This window comes from Ovis canadensis, chromosome 2, assembly GCF_042477335.2.
Source record: "Ovis canadensis isolate MfBH-ARS-UI-01 breed Bighorn chromosome 2, ARS-UI_OviCan_v2, whole genome shotgun sequence".
Lineage (NCBI taxonomy): Eukaryota > Metazoa > Chordata > Mammalia > Artiodactyla > Bovidae > Ovis > Ovis canadensis.
Window position 1 is genome coordinate 12689019 of NC_091246.1, and position 17059 is coordinate 12706077.

At 41.6% G+C, this 17059-nt stretch overlaps 1 long non-coding RNA gene across 1 annotated transcript in view; it reads left to right on the forward strand.

The window, feature by feature from the left end:
- Nucleotides 1–16883: 16883 nt before the first annotated feature.
- Nucleotides 16884–17059, forward strand: part of LOC138433229 (uncharacterized) — a 33227-nt gene continuing 33051 nt past the window's right edge. The window contains exon 1 of the long non-coding RNA XR_011254212.1: nt 16884–17029. This is a non-coding gene — a long non-coding RNA (uncharacterized lncRNA). The remainder of the gene's footprint in view (nt 17030–17059) is intronic.

The window sequence follows — 17059 nt, forward strand, 5'->3', positions numbered from 1 at the left end:
AGTCCTGAAGAACTGATGCTTTTCAGCTGTGATGTTGGAGAAGATTCTTGAGAGTCCCTTGGACTGCAAGGAGAACAAACCAGTCAACCCTAAAGGAAATCAACCTTAAATATTCACTGGAAGGACTGATGCTGAAGCTGAAGCTCCAGTACTTTGGCCACCTGATTTGAAGAGCCACCTTATTGGAAAAGACCCTGATTCTGGGAAAGACTGAGGATAGGAGGAGAAGGGGACGACAGAGGATGAGATGAGTGGACGGCATCATCAACTCAATAGATATGAGTCTGAGCAAACTCCAGGAGATAGTGAAGGACAGGGAAGCCTGGTGTGCTGCAGTCCATGGGATTGAAAAGAGCTGGACATGACTGAGGGACTGAAAAACAACACCTCAGTATCATCTCAAACTTTTAGCAGAAAACAAATTACAGTGTATTTTTTCTTAGATTTTTCTTAATTATGTGAAAAATGACTTCTTCCTCAAGGGTCATTATTATATTTTGGTAATTTGCTCATCTTCAGTTCAGTTCAGTTGCTCAGTTGTGTCTGACTCTTTGCAACCCTATGGACTGCAGCACGCCGGGCTTCCCTGTCCATCACTAACTCCTGGAGCTTACTCAAACTCATGTCCATCGTTAGTGATGCCATCCAACCATCTCATCCTCTGTTGTCCCCTTCTCCAGCCTTCAATCTTTCCCAGCATCAGGATCTTTTCCAATGATTTGGCTCTTCATATCTGGTGGCCAAGCTATTGGAGTTTCAAATTCAGCATTGGTCTTTCCAATGAATATTCAGGACTGATTTCCTTTAGGATGGACTGGTTGGATTTCCTTGCTGTCCAAGGGACTGTCAAGAGTCTTCTCCAACACAACAGTTCAAAAGCATCAGTTCTTTGGTGCTCAGCTTTCTTTATAGCCCAACTCTAACATCCATACATGACTACTGGAAAAGCCATAGCTTTGACTAGATGGACCTTTGTCAACAAAGTAACATCTCTGCTTTTTAATATGCTGTCTGCTGCTACAGCTAAGTCGCTTCAGTCGTGTCCGACTCTGTGTGACCCCAGAGAGGGCAGCCCATCAGGCTCCCCCATCCCTGGGATTCTCCAGGCAAGAACACTGGACTGGGTTGCCATTTCCTTCTCCAATGCATGAGAGTGGAAAGTGAAAGTGAAGTCGCTCAGTCGTGTCCAACTCTTTGTGACCCCATGGACTGCAGCCCACCAGGCTCCTCTGTCCATGGGATTTTCCAGGCAAGAGTACTAGAGTGGGGTGTCATTGCCTTCTCCAAATATGCTGTCTAGGTTGGTCATAGCTTTTCTTCCAAGGAGTAAGCGTCATTTTACACGGCTGCAGTCACCATCTGCAGTGATTTTGGAGCCCCCCCAAAAATAAAGTCTGTCACTGTTTCCATGTTTCCCCTTCCATTTGCCATGAAGTGATGGGACTGGATGCCATAATCTCAGTTTTTTGAGTGTGGAGATGATGAGACGCATCCATGTGTTTCCTCTTCCCATTTTGAACTGGAAAATCATGGAAACCTTGAAAAGCCCACAATAAACCCCTTCCAAATAAAGATTACCAAACGTTAAAATTTCAAGTTGAGGAATATAAGTAAATTAATTAATTCATCTTTCAGTATCCATGGCTCCAGGACCTCCACAGACACCAAAATCTGAGGATACTCAAGTCCCTTATGTAAAATGGCTGGTCCAGTCAGCCCTATGTATCCATGGATACAAAACCCACAGATATGGAGGGCTGACTGTATTAACATTGTCCATTTTCTACCACTTATAGCAACTTGTTGTTCAATTTCTCCTTTACAACATCAACAAAAATGATATTAATTTTAAAGACTTCTTTTCCAAAGGCACGTACTTATCAAATTCACTCTCCGTTGCCTTTTGGTGCTAACTATTTCAAGACCAAATGGCCCCTAGTAATTGCAGGTTTAATTTAACTGTAATGGAATAGTCTTTCCCTTACTCTTCCATAGCCCTTAGCAGCATCTTTAATCTAGCTGGGAAAGATTCATTTAGACATGAATGAGGATTGTTTTGAAATTTCTCTGCTGAAGAAAAAAAAAAACCTCAGGTAAAGTAGACCCTTCAGTCCTCCCACCCCACTCCACGTGCCCCCAGCAAAGATATTTCCTGCAAATAAACTTTTCTCCAGCCAAGGGTTCTGCACAAGAGATTCCAGGCTCACAAGTGCTTCAGGCAAACTATCCATCTTGCAGGGCTGGTCTGCAGCCAGGGCTTGTCCAGCAATACAAAGCTCTGGTTTAGTTGTGTCCATCTTGGAGGTTTAAGGTTTAGGGAGGGTGGACAATTCTTTCATCCCTTTGCCTTAGTTTTGATAGGAGGCTTCTCACTGTGCCCTGGCTTGAAATAAAATGAAAAGAAACTCTTGATTATATATACACAATGTCATTGTCAATGGTTCTAAACACATGCAAAATAGCATGCCTGATTTTTCCAGAACTTTGGAAAACTTATTGCTGGCTGGAATTTTGTTTGACCATCGAATCATGAAAGGCATATAATCATAATTCCTAGAATGTAAACAAAACATGTTTGGGCTTGTTTTGGAATCTGTTAATTTCAATGAACCAGTCCGTGCTGATGGAGGAAAAGAACATATATTAAAACAGTTAGGCCTTCCATTAACATTGTCATTGTGATACCCTGTGGACAATCTTGTACTATGAATTTCTCCCAACATTGTTCATTTGTACTGTTTCCAATTTAACTACTTTATTCAGTTGAAATTTTTTTCCCTTTCATTTACAATTGGTATGAGGTAGAGTGTTTCCGATGGGGCCAAATGGCTTGGACCATCTTCTCTGGTTTTATACGATAATATATAACCAGTTGGCATAACTCAGTGGTCACTAGTCCAGGGGACAAGCTTTCTTTGGGGATCCAGCAAGGATCCAGGGGCACAGCATACAACCTTGGACCCCCTTTTCTTGCTTTCATGAGGTCAGCAAATCTCTTTGCCATTTGCTTGAATACCATCCTGAAGAGGGAGGGAGGTTGGGTAAAGTCATCTGACAGTGATGTCAAAAGACTGCCTCTGTGCACTGGTGCTAAATTGAATTCTGGATACAGAATTTGGGGAGAGTAGAAAAGAATAGCTTTATTGTTTTGCCAGGCAAAGGGGGTCTGATGCCCTCAAAATTGTGTGTCCCAACCTGGGGGGGATTTGGTGAGGAGTTTTAGAGTGATGGTTCAAGGGCAGGGATGCTTATAAGGATCAGGATGTGTGCAGGGCCTGCATTCCTTTAATCTGGTCTCAGAGGGCTCCTGATGAGTTTTTGTGGTTCTTGAGGTCATCAAACTGTGAACTTCTCTCTGGAATGAGAAATGCTTGATCAAGTGTTGCTACTGCTAAGTCACTTCAGTCGTGTCCGACTCTGTGCGACCCCATAGACGGCAGCCCACCAGGCTCCCCTGTCTCTGGGATTCTCCAGGAAAGAACACTCGAGTGGGTTGCCATTTCCTTCTCCAATGCATGAAAGTGAAAAGTGAAAGGGAAGTAGTTCAGTTGTATCTGACTCTTAGCGACCCCATGGACTGCAGCCTACCAGGCTCCTTTGTTCATAGGATTTTCCAGGCAAAAGTACCGGAATGGGGTGCCATTGATCTTCCATTTGTTGGGAGTTTTAGTTCTTCAGAGGAGCTCACAGATACTGTTATGTGTGTCCTAGAGGTTGAACCAGGACCCTGCCCCAAGGCTGCACTAGTGTTTCTTTTTTTTTATGCTTATTATTTTTTTATTTTTGGCAGGGCTGGGTCTTCATTGCCACATGGGCTTTTCTCTAGTTGTGGCAAGTGGGAGCTATTCTTTCCTTGTAGTGCAGGAGCTTCTCATTGCAGTGGCTCCTCTTGCTGTGGGGCCCCGGCTCCAGAGGTGTGGTGCTTGGGTTTAGTTGCCCTGTGGCATGTGGGATCTTCCCAGATCAGGGATCAAACCTGTGTCTCCTGCACTGGCAGGCAGTTTCTTTACCACTGAGCCACCAGGGAAGCCCTGCACTATTGTTTTTTTTTTTAATCTAATAAAAATATTTAATTTATTATTTTAATTTCAGAGAATAATTGGCACAGGGAACACAATATTCTGGGGTAATCTTTTTTTCTACATGTATATATATAACTGAATCACTTTGCTGTATCCCTGAAGCTACCACAACATTGTAAATCAGCTGTGCACTGTTTCTTTTTAAAAAAATTAATTTATTTTAGCTGGAGGCTAATTACTTTACAATATTGTGAGTTTTGCTATACATTGACATGAAGCAGCTATGGGCACACCTGTGCACCCTCTTCCTGAACTCCTCTCCCACCTCCCTCCCCATCACATCCCTCTGTGTTGTGTCAGAACACAGGCTTTGAGTGCCCTGCTTCATGCATCAAACTTGCCCAGGTCCCCTCCTCCCTTGTCTCTGCATCCCCTCCATTCCTGATTAGCAACTAATTAGACTCTGCTCTTTAGACCTCAGGGAGGGTCCTGAAAGCTGAGGCTTATTCCCTACAAATAAGAAATGGGGGACACAGAAAGGCTTCCATGCCCAGGAGCCACGTAGGCTCCTGCTGGTTTCACAAACTAAAGAATTTCATATGAGGTGCCTACATTCCTAAAGGGCTATCTAAATAATGTTATTTCGCCAGGTGTACTATGGTAAACTAAACCATAGGTTTCCCGTCTATGCAGCTGGTGGGAATACTCGAGAAAGTAACAAAGAATCTATATTTTATCTATTTTCTCTGCACCATGGTGTGAACAAATCTGCTATTCTGATTGTGTATTTATTAACCTATTTCTCCAGCTTGGGAAGCAAATATATTCCCGTTTCTTATTTTTCCAATTACTAATTCAAACCCCCATAGATTCTTCCTCTTGAGTTCTCTCCCCTTAGATCCTCAATGGTCAAGGACCCTAAGCAGAAGGGGCCAGCTCTGTCTTAACGTCCCAGAGGAGGCAGGGAACTGGGGGGATGGACTGGTCCATCAGTGCTGCTGCAGGTGCTGCTGTTGGAGATGTGGCCTGCGTGTCCACTGGTGCAGAGATGTCTCTGCTGGTCCAAACACGACTCTGTGCTTGGGCAAGTGTTTGAATTAGCAAACCTTTATGTGTGTCACTGATACAGAACTGCTTCCTTCTTCAGCCTCATGCTGTACAGAACCAGCCTCCCCTACCAAATTTCACAGCTCTATGAGGAGGTCTGATACCATCCCCAACTTCCCTTCCCTCCTGGTGGGGGTGGCGGTGACTCTATTATTCTTTCCTGATGGCAGAATTTGGTCAGATCATTACAATCCATCCCAAACAAGTTCTCCTAACTTTGAATGTCAGGCATAAGGAGTTGAGTATCTTCCAGGACACCCCTGGCTTCCACACAATTAGTCCATCTTGCCTGTGGGGTGTGTTAAGGTTGTTGTTCCGTTGCTAAGTCGCATCCACCTCTTTCCCATTCCATGGACTGCAACACGCCAGGCCTCCCCTGTCCTTCAGTATCTCCCAGAGTTTGCTCAGATTCATGTCCATTGAGTTGGTGATGCTATCTAACCATATCTTCTTGGAAAAGCAAATTCAAAAGACAAAAATTTCTCTTTGCCCTTCAAATGTGAAATCAATGACCTCACTCTCTATTTGTTTAACTAAGAAGGACCCCTCAAATAATATCTCATGTTTCTGCTATTTGAAATCTATCCCAAGAATATAGGCACATATATTCAATATGATAAATTTTTATAGTGTTGTCTAAAATAATGTAAATATGTAATAAGTCAAATATCCTACGTGATTGTTGAGGTACTACTTTGCATTTTCTTTTTGCTGCTAGAAAACTTAGAGATATTTGAGATGGCTTTTCCCTCTGAAATTTGTTCCTAGTCTAAAAACCATCATTTCCTTTGCCACAGATATTTTCTCAGTGCCTAAAGCCTGAGCTGCTTGTACAGTCTTTCTTCTTGGCCCTTGAGAAAGCCTAAAATAATTGGAGAGATTAGGTGTAAGAAATCAACAACATAAAGGACGAGACTCTCCAAGGCTGAGAAGGGGACCAAAGTCTTTGGTTTCTAATTGTGATGGAAACCCACTCTCTAGATGTCCTGGTGAGATGGCAAGACCCCTAGGGTGAATAGTTGCTTAGAGCAACTAGGAACATTGAGCTGGAGGCACAGAGTTCCTGGAATGATTCTGTGATGATTGGAATAGATATAATTAATATATGCTATTAATGCTAATTATAGTATTATGTATTAATGCCGTTACACACATGCACGCAATTAGAATTCTGGAACTCTTTGGAGCTCCCTTCTAGCATGTGATAGTATGGGAAGAACTGAACTCTGAACCATCATCTCTTTTTCTTTCCCATCCTGGAGTCTTCCCAGCACATGAAGGATCTCATGCACACATCAGTGTTAATATTTTCAGAGCAGCTGCCCCTTGGCACATATACCAGAACTGTCCAGTTTGGATTAGAGGAACTGAGAAAAAGGGTTGTGCCAGCTCTGAAATTCTAGGGTGTCTGATACCTGGAACATGGTTTAAAAGGAGGGAAATTTGACTCTAGGGAGGCATGTCTCCTTGGCAACTCAGACTCCTTACCCCACGAGAAAGGTCATGTCCAGAGAAGGACCAGAGTGGGGCCCAAGTCAGGGCCCCCTCTAGTCCAAGAAAAAATTGGTGCTGATCATGTTGAGTGAGACTGGCTGGTGCCATTTGATAGATTACATTGTTTAGTGCCAAGCTTGGAATTTTCCTTGCTGAACAAGTTCTTTTGTGGTATTTGCGAAATATTGTCAAATCTGTTCTGAGAGCTTTCCCAAGTGTGAGCGAAGCTGTGAAATCCTTGACAACAGGAAGAGTTATAGTTTACTAAACTTGAACTGGGATACTTCCCCTTTTGTATTTCCAGCACGTAGAGGCGTAGACTCCAGAAATTATATATATCAGAGCTACAGAAAATTTTCTCAATTTCTTCTTAAAATGCTGAAAACACAGTTTGCATCTAGGACAGAAATTGGGGACATGTGATGATTTGTAAATAATGAGGAAGGTAGAAGATTCTCTCACTGCTTCTTCTCATTTCTCTTTCCTTGTCTCTTATTGGCAATTGTGATAATTTGAGGACTCCAAAAGCCTGGGGGAATGCACCCTTCCGTGACTAGGACTCAGTGGAAGCATTCTTGTAGGAAAGAAGTCCAATGAATGGGCTAAATATATGCTATTAGTATTGCACAGAGAAAATGTGCAGTAGGCAGTTTCTATCTCATTCATTTGGTAGCCCGCTAAGGTTGAATTTGGAACATTCATTCTTTCTCCTCAAGTTCAGCTGGTGCTTCAGCAAGAAGGGAGGGCTGGATCCTGAACCATCTTAAAAGATAGATTGTGTTACCAGGATTTATGTCACACCCACTAGCAGTATGAGGGGAAGTGTTCAACATAAAAGGTTAATGTGTCATGATCCTTAAACAAGATTGCATCCACCACTTCCCAGTGTGGCCAAGGGCAGCTTCTAGCCCAACACTGATCAAAGCACAGGTTTAAGAGTACATTACCTTTACCACTGGGTAGGCCAACCTCTTGGGCTTCCCTGATAGCTCAGTTGCTAAAAAATCCACCTATAATGCAGGAGACCCCGGTTCAATTCCTGAGTCAGAAAGATCTGCTGGAGAAGGGATAGGCTACACACTCCAGCATTCCTGGGCTTCCCTTGTGGCTCAGCTGGTAAAGACTCTGCCTGCAATGTGGGAGACCTGGGTTCACTCCCTGGGTTGGGAAGATCCCCTGGAGAAGGGAAAGGCTACCCACACCAGTATTCTGGCCTGGAGAATTCCATGGACTGTATAGTCCATGGGGTTGCAAAGAGTCAGACAAGACTGAGCAACTTTCACTCACTTCACAGGACAACCTCTGGGATATATTTCATGCTCCACAGCTCCCAGTGAGGTCAAGCTGAGTCACACTTTAGCTGAAACCACCCCATTTGCCCAGTTCCTTTGCTGCCGAATTCTGCTTCTTTCCCTCCCTAAGAATTCCCTCCTTGCCCCCCACCCCACCCCGAACATTTCCTTAAAAAATCAGTGGCACAGGAATCCTCATCTTCGGTGTGACTATTATGGAACCTGACCTAAAACAGTGGCCTGGAAGTGGTACCAGGAAGCATCTCTAGGAATGGGAATCTAGAGTTGCACCACTTGCTAATGGTGTTGAGATCTCCATCACTTGGGGTAGGTGTTCTATACACCAGGGGGGCTCCAATCTCTGGGATTTACTGTCTGATAACCTGAGGTGGAGCTGATGTAATAATAATAAAGTGCACAATAAATATAATGCACTTGAATCATCCTGAAACCATCCTCTGCCACCCAGTCCATGGAAAAATTGTCTTCCATGCAACCAGTGCCTGGTGCCAAAAAGGTTGGGGACCATTGGTACAAACAGCCCTTGGAATGCTATTATATATATAGTTAATACATTTATAATATATATATATAATTAGTATATTTATAATATATAGTTAATATATTTATAATATATATGTATAGTTAATATATTTTAATACATATATATAGTTAATACATTTATTTGTGATGTATGCACAAATTCTCTACCTTCATTGTGCTTACTGCTATTTGAAATGACCACCTTTATGTCTGTCTTTTCACATTTACTGTTTTCCATTACGATGGAAACTACCACCTCCGAGACCTTGCACATTTATTTGTTTCCCCAGCATCTACAACAGTGCCTAGCATTTAGTAGCCAATCAGTGACTCTTAGTCATATGAATGAAATAACAAATTAGTGGGTGGGTTGGAGGAGGAAGGAATGGCTGGAGATTTGTTATTAGGTGTGGTGGTCAAAATATTTACTTATAGGGCCCAGGTACTGACAATAGAAAGATCACCATTCATACAGCCTGAATTACCCCCTTTGCAAGGTGATAACACTTTAGTTAGTAGATCTAGGGAAATAGCCACAAGGGGTTAGCCAAGAAGAATGCTTCCCATGTCTACTCCATCCTTCTTTTATTTCCTATGTTCTGTTTTCTGTCAGCGTGACTCCATCTGCTTTCTGTCTTCCAGAAATGTATCAAAATCTATAGTCCGCTGAGACCCCAGGTGGTGAGGCAAAGACATGTGTTCCGTCTCCCATCTTGAGCAGGAAGCCCGTGCAAACATTGAAAATCCCACAATAATTGCACTTCATATAATTATTAACATGTTAGGGCTCAAGTCTGCCATTTTGTTTGTTACTTTCTGTTCTATTTTTTCTTTCTCTTTTCTTTTCTCACTTCCTGTGGGTTACTTGAACCATTTTTAGAATTCCGTTTTGATTTACCAGCAGTGTTTTTAAGTATATCACTTCATATAATTTGGTTAGTGGTCGCTCCAGATATTCCATTATATGTTTGTATGTAACCTGTCACAGTCTATTGGGGTTGACATTCTACCAGTTCAAATGAAGCATAGAAACTTTGCTTCCCTTCACATTCTTCTAACCTCCCCAGTTTATAGTTTACTTGCCTCAAATGCTTCCTCTGCACACATTTAGTATCCAGTGGGGATAAAAGTCTTAGTTCCTGACTTGAGTCAGATTTTTCCAATGCTACTTCTGCAGGGTTTGAGCCCCTCATTATGGATGGGTGAGAGTGGAAATATAGGCCCCATTTCAGCCTTTGCTGGCCTGGATGGGAAAGGACTATATTTTTTCTGTGGTATAGAGGAAGACTACCGCAATTATTGTTTCGAAGTTCTCTGTCTTAGCCTGCCCTTTTTCCTGGCTATAGAGAGCAGGCTTTAGTTAGGGCCTTTAGAGGTGTATGTGGATTGGTGCTTCTGGGTTTCCAGCTTCTCCAGCTCCAAATCTGAGATATTTGAAGCCAGATGAAAATCTAGGAGACTTACCACTGTGTCATTCCTCCTTCTGAACTGATCTGCCTACTTTTCTCCACTTTTCATAGTCTTACCTTTGTTTCCTATGTGATGTTCAAGGTTTTTAGTTGTATGTAGTGAGTGGAATAGGGAAAAGCATACTTCCTCCATTTTTCCAGAAATGAAAGTCTGCTGTATAGATGTTTATAACCTCTAGAGGCTGATTCATGTGAATATATTATTATTAAAAATAATCCAATAAAAATAATGATGCAATAGAAACAGTTCAAAGTAGCTTGGCTCTTTAGATAAGACATGTAATGAATGAAAATCATTTATCCTATCCCAGAGGAAAATGATATGAAATTAATACAATGAGAGTAAAGATAATGAATATAAAGTTACGCATTCTAAGAGATTCCAAAAAACCTAGAACAGATGAAAGACAATCAGTTGGAAAGAAAAAGAAGTGCATGCTTGACAATTTACAAAATGACCAAAAAAACAGTTGATAAGAATACATGAAAAAAAGTTGCAGTATCTCTAGGAATTAAAAAAATAAATAATGTTAAAGCAAGGAAATAAAGTTTTTCCCTTATCAAAATGGATAAAAGGGACCCTGTATAAGAAGGTGTTACTTACATGTGTTGCTGTTGGTTATGTGAATTGTTGCAAGATTTCTGGACTCAGGGGTGGATTGGCAGGTAAACTCTTTACCCCTGAACCACCAGGGAAACCATTGTATTCTTCGGAAACAGTAAAAAGAGATGTAAAAAGGTATGTGCAGTGATTTAGCTATACTTCATGCTGCTGCTGCTGCTGCTAAGTCGTGTCAGTTGTGTCCGACTCTGTGCGACCCCACAGACAGCAGCCCACCAGGCTCCCCCGTCCCTGGGATTCTCCAGCCAAGAACACTGGAGTGGGTTGCCATTTCCTTCTCCAATGCATGAAAATGAAAAGCGAAAGTGAAGTCACTCAGTCGTGTCCGATGCTTTATTTCATGGAAGCTATACATTTAGCTATGATTCATGGCAGCTTCCTATGTAATAGTAAATACTAGACACATATTAGCAAATTCTTGGTAGTATTTCCTATGTATCAGGCACTTTTCTAAGCACTGTCCATTTTTAACCCATTTAATTCTTCAGCAAGCTATGAACTAGGTCTTACCTTATCAATGAGGAAAGTTGAGGCATAGAAGGATGAAGTTAGTTGCTGGGATTTGAGTCAGTGCCTGAGTCTGTCTTTTGCTGCCATATCTCCTGTCTGCCTAGATAACACTTGTGAGTGTGTTCAGTCGCTCAGTCATGCCAGACTCTTTGGGACCCCATGAACTGCAGCCAGCCAGGCTCCTCTGTCCAACGGATTTTCCAGGCAAGAATACGGGAGTGGCCATTTCCTACGCTAGGGCATCTTCCCGACCCAGAGATCGAACCTGGGTCTCTTGTGTCTCCTGCATTGGCGGGCAGATTCTTTGCCACTGTGGGCTACCTGGGAAGCCCAGATAACACAACATGTATATAATGGTTTATTATACAACCATTAAAATAATGTTCATATTTAAAATATAAAAATATTTTCCCAATTTGTCGTAAAATGGAAAACTGGCAGGCTACTAAATAATACAAGGCAATCTTCAGGAAAAAAAAAAAGTCTACATGGATTTTTAAAATGAAGAATCTAAGTGTAAAAGATTCATGTCAAAGGGTTAATCATTTTAACTTTCGAGCTGTGATATATTAGAGTCATTTTATTGATTGTGCTGTAGATATAATGATTTACCTAGTCATGATAAGTTCTGGGCAAGTGCTAGCTAAATTCACATGTACTGCAACGAGAAAGGAGGCTTTTCAGAAGAAAAACTGAAATCTCTCCAAGGTTTTGAGAAAATTGGCGGAGTAGAGGCATGCTTCCTTCCAAAACTGTCTTGTGTTTGAGAATCGAAAACGATGATTTCATCAAGCTTTGGAAAACTGATCTCATAATTGGACACTGAATTTTTCAGCCATAGAGACTGAGGTAAAGGAGTTTTTCCTAAAAAAATTAGAGGCTTCTTATTAAAACTTAAAAATTATAGTTTCTCAGGCATTTCTTGGTCTTTTTTTTACCATCTTAAACGTTGAATTTACCTGTGGATCTTTGCTTACTCAATGTCACCCCTCTGCAGACCTTTCTTCTTCAGTTATTTTATCCCTCATTGCCTGTCACTGCTGAGCTGAGTTGGCAACTGGACAGAGAAGGCAATGGCACCCCACTCCAGTACTCTTGCTGGGAAGGTCCCATGGATGGAGGAGCCTGGTAGCCTGCAGTCCACGGGCTCGCTAGGAGTTGGACACAACTTCACTTTCACTTTCATGCATTGGAGAAGGAAATGGAAACCCACCCCAGTATTCTTGCCTGGAGAATCCCAGGGACGGGAGAGCCGGGTGGGCTGCTGTCTGGGGCTGTACAGAGTCGGACACGACTGAGGCGACTTAGCAGTAGTAGCAGCAGCAGCTGAGAGTTTGGGGGATAGACTGAAAGCACAGTGATTCTGACTTCAGAGTGCCATAGCAAAGTGACATGAGCAGAGTACTGTGGACAGAGTGATCCTGACGTCTTTCTTCTCTCCTGAGAAAGGTGACTTAAATGAGTGAAGAGAAAATGAATGAGACGTGGCACTCCATAGACTTTCTTAGGTCAGTCAGTTCAGTTGCTCAGTCATGTCCAACTCTTTGCGGCTCCATGGACAGAAGCAAACCAGGCTTCCCTGTTCATCACCAACTCCTGGAGCTTGCTCAAACTCATGTCCATTGAGTCAGTGATGCCATCCAACCCTCTCATCTTCTATCATCCCCTTTTCCTGCCCTCAATCTTTCCCAGCCTCAGGGTCTTTTCACCGAGTTGGTTCTTCACATCAGGTGGCCAAAGTATTGGAGTTTCAGCTTCAACATCAGTCCTTCCAATGAATATTCAAGACTGTTTTCCATCAGGATGGACTGGTTGGATCTCCTTGCAGTCCAAGGGACTCTCAAGAGTCTTCTCCAACATCACAGTTCAAAAGCATCAGTTCTTCAGTGTTCAGCTTTCATTATGGTCCAGCTCTCACATCCATACATGGCTACTGGAAAAACCATAGCTTTGACTAGATGGACCTTTGTCAACAAAGTAATGTCTCTGCTTTTTAATATGCTGTCTAAGTTGTCATAGCTTCTCTTCCTTAAAGCTGGACTTCCTTTTTAGTCTTTAAGCTAGACTTCTTTAAGATCCTTGAATATTGGATTGGCCTAAAAGTTCATTGATTTTTTCCATAAGATGTTATGGAAAAATCTGAATGAACTTTTGGGCCAACCCGGTATAATACATACCAATAATTTAAAAAACCAAAATAGCAAAAGCAGAGTTGGCTGTAAATCATATGTTTGGTTCATCCTTGAGTAAAACATCAAAAGAAATAATAACGAGCATCATACAAACCACTTTGGCACTAACATGGCTAAAAAAGAAATGCAGAAAGCAGTGTCATGCCTACACTTCTAATTTTAATCACAGCTCTAAATAGTCAAGAGCACACCCAGAAAATAACTGTGTGTCTCAGCCTGGAGTGTTTTGTGGTTAGCATCTCTCTGACATAACTTTAGGCAGTGCAGGTGGCTCCCCTTAAGGGCACTGCTCTAAATGTGGAATATACTTTCCAGAGCCTGTGGTTTGAAAGGGGAGGAGCGGCGGCTACTTGCATAATTACAGGTATGAGGATGAAGTGTATAAGAAAACTATCTCTTTTGGATCACTTAGAAGTTTTAATTAAGAAGGACCCCATAAGGAAGACATGTAAAGGCTGAGAAGTCATCATTATTTCTCTCTACTTTAATTTTGTTTTATATTCAGATAACATAATATTTTAGAAGGCAAGGCAAACATCTAGACACACACACATCTTTGTAAGAGCTGCACTGGCAAAGACTTTAAAAATGTAAAAATTTTTAAACTTTATTATTTTTTAAATTATTTTTTTATTGAAGTATAGTTGACTTACAATGTTGTGTTAGTTTCAGGTGTACAGCAAAGTGATTCAGTTACACACGCACATCTATTCTTTTTCAGATCATTTCCCCTTATATGTTATTACAAAATGTTGGGTATAGATCCCTGTGCTCAAAAGCAGGTCCTTGTGGTTATCTGTTTTACATGTGTATATGTTAATCTCAAACTACTAGTTTATCCTTCCCTACCTTTCCCCTTCGGAAACCGTAAGTTTGTTTTCTGTCTGTGCGTCTATTTCTGTTTTGTAAATAAGTTCATATGTATCATTCTTTTTAGATTCCACATATAAGTGATATCATGTATTTGTCTTTCTCTGATGTACTTCACTTGATATCATACGCTCTAGGTCCATCTCTGTTGGTGCAAATGGCATTCACTTTTTTTTATGGCTGAATGGCAAAGACTTCATTAAAAAGCAGACCCTCTTAGCCTATGAGTCTTTCCTGCTGATGTAGATTTCAACTATATCTCAATGCTGTGATGATTCTCATGACTGAAAGTCACTGAGTGGCGCCATTGTTTCTGTGCTGATCAGGACCCAAGTAAAAGTTTATGTGTGCATATATCTTGATATCTGTGCCACTTAAACTTGGTGTCTGTGCTACTCAAATAGATCTAAAACAAGTAAAAGAGTGATGACCTGAAATACATTTGCTGTGAAGATTTGAATCCACAAGGAAGGGCAAATTGTCCCCACAATAAGGAAGATTTTGCTTAAGTGGTGAAATGAGCACAGCATCAAGTTCTTCCCTGCCCAGTTCTCCTAGCATGACAAATAGACCATGTTTTAAAAAAAAATGCAAACATGCACATCAATACTGCAAATCAGGAATGAGAAACCACTCCCTGCAAAAAAAAAAAAAAAAAAGAAAAAAAAGAAAAACTGGTAAATTTCTAAAGCTGCAGTAGAAATGGGAGAGGGTATTGGAAGATACTGAAATGCTTCCTTGAGAATAAAGTACCAAGTCTGCTGCAGTGCCTGGACACGAAGTGTGCTCTCATTTAGGAGAGAATCTGAGACTCCTTGATATGAGAGGAAACACCAAGCTGTGAAGCACTTTTCACATTTGATTGTAGAGCACACACACAAACAGGCCAGAGAGCCAGGCTCTGGGGGGTGAATTTGAAGCTCTCATCTATAATAGTTTGTTAGAAGTATGAGTATGAAACTGGGGAGAGGGGTTTGAGCTAACGCTAAAATATTTGGCACATGGGTGGTATTTATAGCCATGAATGAGACGACTGGATGTGATCATTAAGGGAGACAATACATAAAAGAGAGATCCACCCCAAGGACTGAACTATGGCATGGTCCAATCTTAAGAGGCTGAGAGAAGGAGGGGACACAAAATCAATGAAGATTGAGAAGGCGTGAGCAGGTAATTCCTAAACTGCAACTATTCCAGAGAGGCTTCTTGATCAAAATGGTAGGCTGACTGAACTCCCTCTTTTTCTTTCCTTTCACTGATGTGAAAGTAACTGTGTGTGATTGAGAGTAAATCTATAAACATGCCCAAACCAATCTAAGTCCCATCATGTTGACAAATATTTGGACAGCAGAGGGTATCTAATGTTCTTATTCATGAATAACACAGGAAACCATCAACTGCAGCCTGCAGCATGCAGGAGCCAGCTGTTAGGGAAGATGAGGAGTGACCTCACATGAATAACGACTCCAGGCTCCAAGTCAGCAGATGCAGTGGGCAGGGATGTGCTCTGGGTTGTCAATCCGAGTGATCAGCTCGAGGCTTGGATATAGAATAGGTGGATGGAGAGGCTTCTCTACCAGCTGGAGCCGCAAGAAATTGCTCTCTGAATAGACTGGAAAATTTGCCTGGGAAGGGCACTTGTGTGTTGAATCTAGATACAGAGGCAGGGTAGAATACAAGGAAATCTTAGACTCTTGTCAGTTCAGTTTAGTTCAGTCGCTCAGTCGTGTCTGACTCCTTGTGAACCCCATGAATCGCAGCACGGCAGGCCTCCCTGTCCATCACCAGCTCCCGGAGTTCACTCAGACTCATGTCCATCGAGTCGGTGATGTCATCCAGCCATCTCATCCTCTGTCGTCCCCTTCTCCTCTTGCCCCTAATCCCTTCCAGCATCAGGGTCTTTTCCAATGAGTCAACTCTTCACATGAGGTGGCCAAAGTATTGGAGTTTCAGCTTCAGCATCAGTTCCTCCAATGAACACCCAGGACTGATCTCCTTCAGAATGGACTGGTTGGATCTCCTTGCAGTCCAAGGGACTCTCAAGAGTCTTCTCCAACACCACAGTTCAAAAGCATCAATTCTTCAGCACTCAGCCTTCTTCACAGTCCAACTCTCACATCCATACATGACCACAGGAAAAACCGTAGCCTTGACTAGATTCTCATAGGGGATGAAAAAGTGAAGGAATAATGGCCCTCTCCAGAAATGAAATACACTTAAGTACTGTATCCTCAGAGTAGAGGTTTTTTTTTTTTTAAATCACTTTGGGGATTGTGGAAGTTCTAACTCAGCTTGCCTATGCCCTCCTCGTGAATCACATTCACAGAGCCCACAGGGAGCCATCCTGTTAAAGAGAGGCCATGCTGTGTAAACATTCCAATGAAATTGCAGAGGAACTATACTCCTGCCACCAATATGAGTCCAAACAATCTTCATTTGCAATGGTGTGTGTTAAATTAACCATCACCATACTTTCATGGAAAATAAAAATGTGAGAAGGAAGGAGAAGAAAGAGAAAGACAAAAATAATTTAAAGAACAGAAGAGAACATAAAATATTGTGATATTTTAAATTATATTTCATCCATGAAATAGAAGAGATAAAGTGTTAATGGATATTAAAATATTTTATTAATTACCACTATTTGTGTGGCAATGTTTAAGCATTACATAATCACACTGTTGTAGGTGTTTTGTTTTGTTTTGTTTTCCCTATGCTTAGAATCAACCTACAGTCAATACTCAAATCTTTATTCATTGCAGAAAAAAGTACAAACATTAAAGATCCTGACAGCATAGAAAGAGCTGGACAGCCTAGAAACACATGATAGAACATGGAGGAGAGGGAAAACGTGGTAGAAGCAAGTGTGGAAGCTTTGATTGTATCTTCCATAGTCCAGAGTCAATGGGTAAGCTTTGTTTAAGTGTATTTTTAAAAT